The following is a 6,000-nucleotide window of genomic DNA, read 5'->3' on the forward strand; positions in this document are numbered from 1 at the left end:
GTATGGTCACCTTTTAAAAAGAAATCCATCGACAAAATCGAAAATGTACAAAAAAGGGCAACACGACAGATACCAGGATTCAATAAACTGAAATACCCGGAAAGACTGAAAAAACTTAAGCTGCCAACATTGTCATATAGAAGGGTCCGAGGGGACATGATTGAGACTATAAGATACTAAATGGTAATTACGATCCAGAAACGAGTTCATTCCTTAAATTAATTTCAAGCACTGAAAATAGACATAGCACAAGAGTAAACAGTAATAAAATCATTCACCAACGATTCAAAACAAGTCTGAGGAAAAACAGTTTTTCTGTAAGAATAGCCAAATTATGGAACAAGTTACCAGATAAAGTAACTAAAGCGCCATCTATAAACTCATTCAAAAATAGACTAGATAGATACTAGGAGTACGAAGAAATCTATTATTCTGATTATCGAGCTGAATTAACCGGAAGCAGCATCAGAAATAATGGAGACAATATTCAATTATATGAGTCTGGTGAAGAGGAACCGTGAGGATCCTGTACCGGAAAACATCATTAAGTATCATTAAGTAAGTATAAGTCTACAGATTGCTTAAAAGCAATCGTATCCCAAAAAGTAATTTCAAGACTTTAGGAATTTGATCTATATATAAAAACATCATTAAACTTGAGCAACGCATCAATCTAGGTAACATCACATACTTATATGTGATCATTCACAATAAAGAAACTTGCATGTAAGATGAAATATATTCCGTTTTACTAGTATGTACCATTGCATTATGTTACTCCAAACGCATGACATATTGTTTTCATCCGTATTTTTGTTATTGATCTTCTTTCAATGATCTTTGTCCTTGCAATTTCGTAGGTTCTATTTGACCAATCTTCTTAAAAATACATTGTTAATCACAACGAGAGATATCATGTGTTGATGTGTAGTTAGATCTTTGAATTTTAAATGGCCATTGTTACCACGGAAAATACAAACATGTAAATAATAACATCTTGGTTTTTATGCATAATTTGGGTAAACCTGAACTATCAATCATAAATTTTTTATACAATATGGTGTCTACTATATACTAGGTTTTTGGTGATTTTTAGTATCCTCGAAACTTTCCGGAATATGTTCAACCGTAGAAACGAACGGTAAAATAGAAAAAGTAGAATTCTTAATGACAATTGAATCAAATGTAAACAAATTGTTGTTATCTGCAAGAGATAGGGGCGAAATATACCAGAAGGCCAGTCAAACTCATTAATTGTAATGTAAATATTTGGGAAAAGTTTAACAACAATTCAATAGGTCAATCGTCACCATGAAAACACCAAAAATTCAAAAATATAAAAATGCTTCAAACTTCATAAATCTTCACCACAATGTCAATTAACAGGTATATTTCGACTTTAAAATGTTCAAAATGGCTTCCGATTAGTTGCAATTGGAGGAGGTGACATCTCTATTTTTTTTGTAGTTTTCAATTATCTGTGTAGTATTGAAACTGTTAACAATATGAAAACTTTATTGACCAGATGTTTTCAACAAACAGCTTCTGCTATATTGTCAACTCTCTTAAGCAACAAACACATTTTGACCCAGTTTTCAGATTAAATGCCAAATTTTATTTCTTTGATTGAAATTATCAACCTGTAGCTGGACTTTTTTTCATCATTAGACCATAGAAGTTGACTGAAGTATGCATGATCACCTAATGGTTTTCTGTCAACCGACAATGAAACCATTGCCAAAGTTGGGCCTCCGTTTGGCTGCACGTGATGTACAAAATTGCATAAACGTCTGGTCAGAATAGGGACATTAATTTCAATGCCTCGAGTAGAGGTACTACTCTGCTCTTTTTACGCTAAGAAACATTGCAACAAATTCTTTGGAGGTTTGTAGGTTGCCAGTTTCAAGGCTCAATTTCTATCCCGATCTTATATACTTTCTTTCCTAGTGGTATTCCATATGCCCCTCCAATCATATCGATAGACTCCCTATAGCAGAGCAAACCTATCGTGTTTATTATAAATTTGTTCTCGTCCTGAAGATGTATGAGGTATTCGCTATTAGACGGAAAGCAAACATCATATTTTCGATCTTTCTTCGCATGATAGAATAAGTGAATTCGTATAATCAGGAGACATGTTTTTGTCTAATGCTTAGTCCGTTTCTGTGTGTGTTACATTTTAATGTTGTGTCGTTGTTCTCCTCTTATATTTAATGCGTTTCTCTCAGTTTTAGTTTATTACCCCGATTTTGTTTTTTTGTCCATGGATTTATGAGTTTTGAACAGCGGTATACTACTGTTGCCTTTATTTACGAAGTATGATTTTGCCAGAACAGTACAATTTTATCTTCACAAACTTGCCTCCAAATAAGATAATATTAAAATGAATTTCTAATTAAATTTCCAACAAAATAACACATATTTACATAAATGTCCCAACGATTATCTTTGGATGATACCTGTGGAAAAATACACGAGATTTGCAAAAATAAACAGAACAATCACCTACTTATACCAACTTACAAAAAAAATGTATGTATATTTAATCAAATCTTCCACCCGTGACATCTGCCGATGTATAATAATTAAAGGGCATACGGAAAACATAACTTAAAGGTTTTCTGGGAAAGGAAGTAAAGTCATATAGAAAAGAAATATATATTCGTTTATCTATTCACACTTTATTCTGACATATAGGCATACATAATAGTATGGCGAATAACACCGATTATGTTCAGGTTCTCTGGGAGCTGAAATACTCCGATCTCGCTCTAAGCAGTACCATTCTGATAATCATCGGAGGTGTTGTTGGAATCCTTGGGAATGGTTCAGTTATAATATGTTACTTCTTTCGGATTGAAAAGAGCGGAGAGCGTTATTTTATTCCAGTTTTGGCAGTCGTAGACTTAGTTGCTTGTATAACAAGTTCTATTTTCTACGTTATGGATAATACATTTTTCTTCAATTATCCAAATGATTTAATGTGTCGTATTCTGACATTTTTGCAACTGCTTGTGCCAGGTACTTCGGCTAGTTTATTACTGATAATTAGTGTTCAAAGATATCTGTTAGTTTGCAAGCCTCATGGACCAAGGATGACATTACGTTGGAAAAGGATTGCCATTGGTGTTGCATGCTTGTTTACCTTGTCTTACTCTGCACCGGTTCTTGCGATATCTGGAATTAAAACATCATATGAAACTTTTCAGAATCATACAATTCAAATTACAGTCTGTAAATTTTCCACAGCAGAAACTTCAGTTGAGAATACAGTGTACTTCGGTTTTCTTCTTCTGTTACCGATTATCAGTATTCTGGTAACCATAAGTTTGTTGATACCAGTTTTGAAGACGACAAAACTCTCCTTACTTAGGAAATTTAGAGGTTGGCGTAAGGCAAATAAACATCGAAATTCACCACCTACTACAAATTCAGTATCAACAAAAGATATACAACTGGCAAAATATATAGGAAAAAAACCTGAAATTCAGATCCAGAAAAAAACTGGCTCCAATCCAAGCATAAATATATCTTCTATTTTGAGAGGTGATCTGGATATTGCTCAACAAGTCAATACCAAGGACAGTGAAAGAATGAAAAAGGAAAAGAAAACAAGAAAAATAACAATTATGTTTTTTGTCATCGTTGTTGCTTATGTTGTATCGTATATTCCTTCGTTAATCATATTAATTTTAGTATATGCTGTTGGTGATCTCAATAATTTTATTTCTATATCCAGAGAGGAAGCATTTGTTTGTACCTACCTTGCGCGTTTCGTCTTTCTAAACCACATTGTCAATCCCTTTATATACAGTTACTTCGATGAGAAGTTTAGAACAGAATTGAGAAAGCTATTTTTACAAAGGTAAATAGATACTCGATCGTACAAAATGATCAATAAAGTGTGAAGACACATTTGGATTTAGAACTTAGTTTACTTATTCAATCAAAATAACGTTACCTAGATTTGAAGAGATTCAATTGCACTGCCTAATTTGGTACGGGCATTTTGACTGGTTTTAATATATTAACCTTCTTACTGTCAACGCAAACGCTGAACTCTCCTCATATTGCTATCAAGGGAACCTTTCAAATAATAAAAATGTAGATGCAGATATTGCTGAGAGTGGTGTTTTAAAAACATTTTATTTGAGTATACGAGTACGGAATGTGCAAGCCAGTTTAAGTCTTCAGAGTGAGTACTCGTCAGTCATATGGTTTGTCACTTAAAAACAATGAATAAATTACGATCACTTTGATAATTTAATGAAATTCAATAACATACCATTCTAATGCAATTAGTTTGTAACGATATTTTTTTTTTATTTTGGACGTTGACAAATATTTTTAGGAGTTAGATTTCACGTTCTACCAGCCCGGCCGTAACTAAGAAAGGCACCATTTGGAATTGCAATTTTTTGGGTTATGTAATTTCTCAAAAAATAAACAAGATAGTCACATTTTGAGTCTCAAAATCTTCTTTTTGACTATATTTAAACCATTTTGAAGCGTACTAAAAGTAAAAATACGTGTTCATGTTTGACATCCAGAGTATACATATGACGTCACATTGTTTAGATGCTAAAGACGATGTAACAGTTTCGCGGACTTTTTCATATATGCCAATTTTAAGCCAAAAAAATATTAAATTACATTAATTCTAATGTGTTGCATTTGAATGGAGATAACTGTATTGTATTTTAAGCTTGGCCTTCGTAAAACTTGATTTTACTGTCGCAAATATCCGTTTACCTATCTCCGCTCCTCGTCGCTAGGTAAACTCAATTAGCGACAGTAAAATCTACGTTTTAAGAAAGCCAAGCTTAAAATACAATACAGGTATCTCCTAAATTACTCCTGAACTTCAATGTAATCGATTACATTTAGTGAAAAAAAAATCAATCATTACATTGGATTCCATTGTATACTTTGATATTGAAGTTCCTTTTTAAAATATAAAAAACGAAAGAAATTTATTTTTTTGTGAAAAGTTTAAAATACAGAATGGAATTGAGAAATGTGTCAAAGAGCAGAAAACAGTCCACCAATGGGTCTTCAACACAGCTAGAAAAATATAAAGATTATCTAGTAGCTCTATTGTCTGTGGGTACATACTTGACGTTTTCATATGTATTTAGAGGAGTTACTCACAATTTTAATGAAAACCATTAGGTGAGTGTGGGTTATAAGAGTGAATCGTATCAAATGCGATAATCAATAAAGTTATATGTAATTTATTTTCAACATGCACATGATTGCATGAAAAGTTTTAATATATTTATTTAGAAAATATACATATATTCAATTCATAAAAATTCACAAAATTCAACAAAATTTGAAGCCAAAAAGAAAAAGTTCTAAATTCCATAACCATAACCTTTCAGGTGGGGTCATTTATGTCAATATTCAAGGTCAAAAATAATTTTCTATGCTGTTGAGTGTCTAGGTACTGCACATGTCTTAAGCGTGTTTATACTTATTTATACTGGTTATACTGTTGCAGGGGATGAAATCCATCCCTATTCATTACACCCACATTTCCATTGGTAGCCTTAACTTCGCGTCGAACCCCATTCTACCTTGCATAACCTAGCTATTTTTAATTTGTTCACTCTGGTTGGTCCTAATGATGCACGAACTATGCCACTGGACTTTAAAGCAACAATCAATCAATCTAAAGGATGCAAAATAATCGTAAATATTCAATTGCAGTGGTAAATGGAATATTTCACCTTCAGCGGTGCTGTGCATAACTATCATATATATATATATATATATATATATATATATGTATATATTGTATTGTAATGTGGCAATTATTATGTATATATTATATTGAAATCATTCTTAAATAAAATTTCTTTTTAAGCTTATTTTTTCCCTTAAGCCTGTATTTATACTTAACCGGTAAAAAAATAATGTCAACATACTACATTATTATTAAGACGAGCATTCATATAATGCAAATTAATAAATAAGAATTATAATATGAAGTTTCTC

This window comes from Mytilus edulis, chromosome 7, assembly GCF_963676685.1.
Source record: "Mytilus edulis chromosome 7, xbMytEdul2.2, whole genome shotgun sequence".
Lineage (NCBI taxonomy): Eukaryota > Metazoa > Mollusca > Bivalvia > Mytilida > Mytilidae > Mytilus > Mytilus edulis.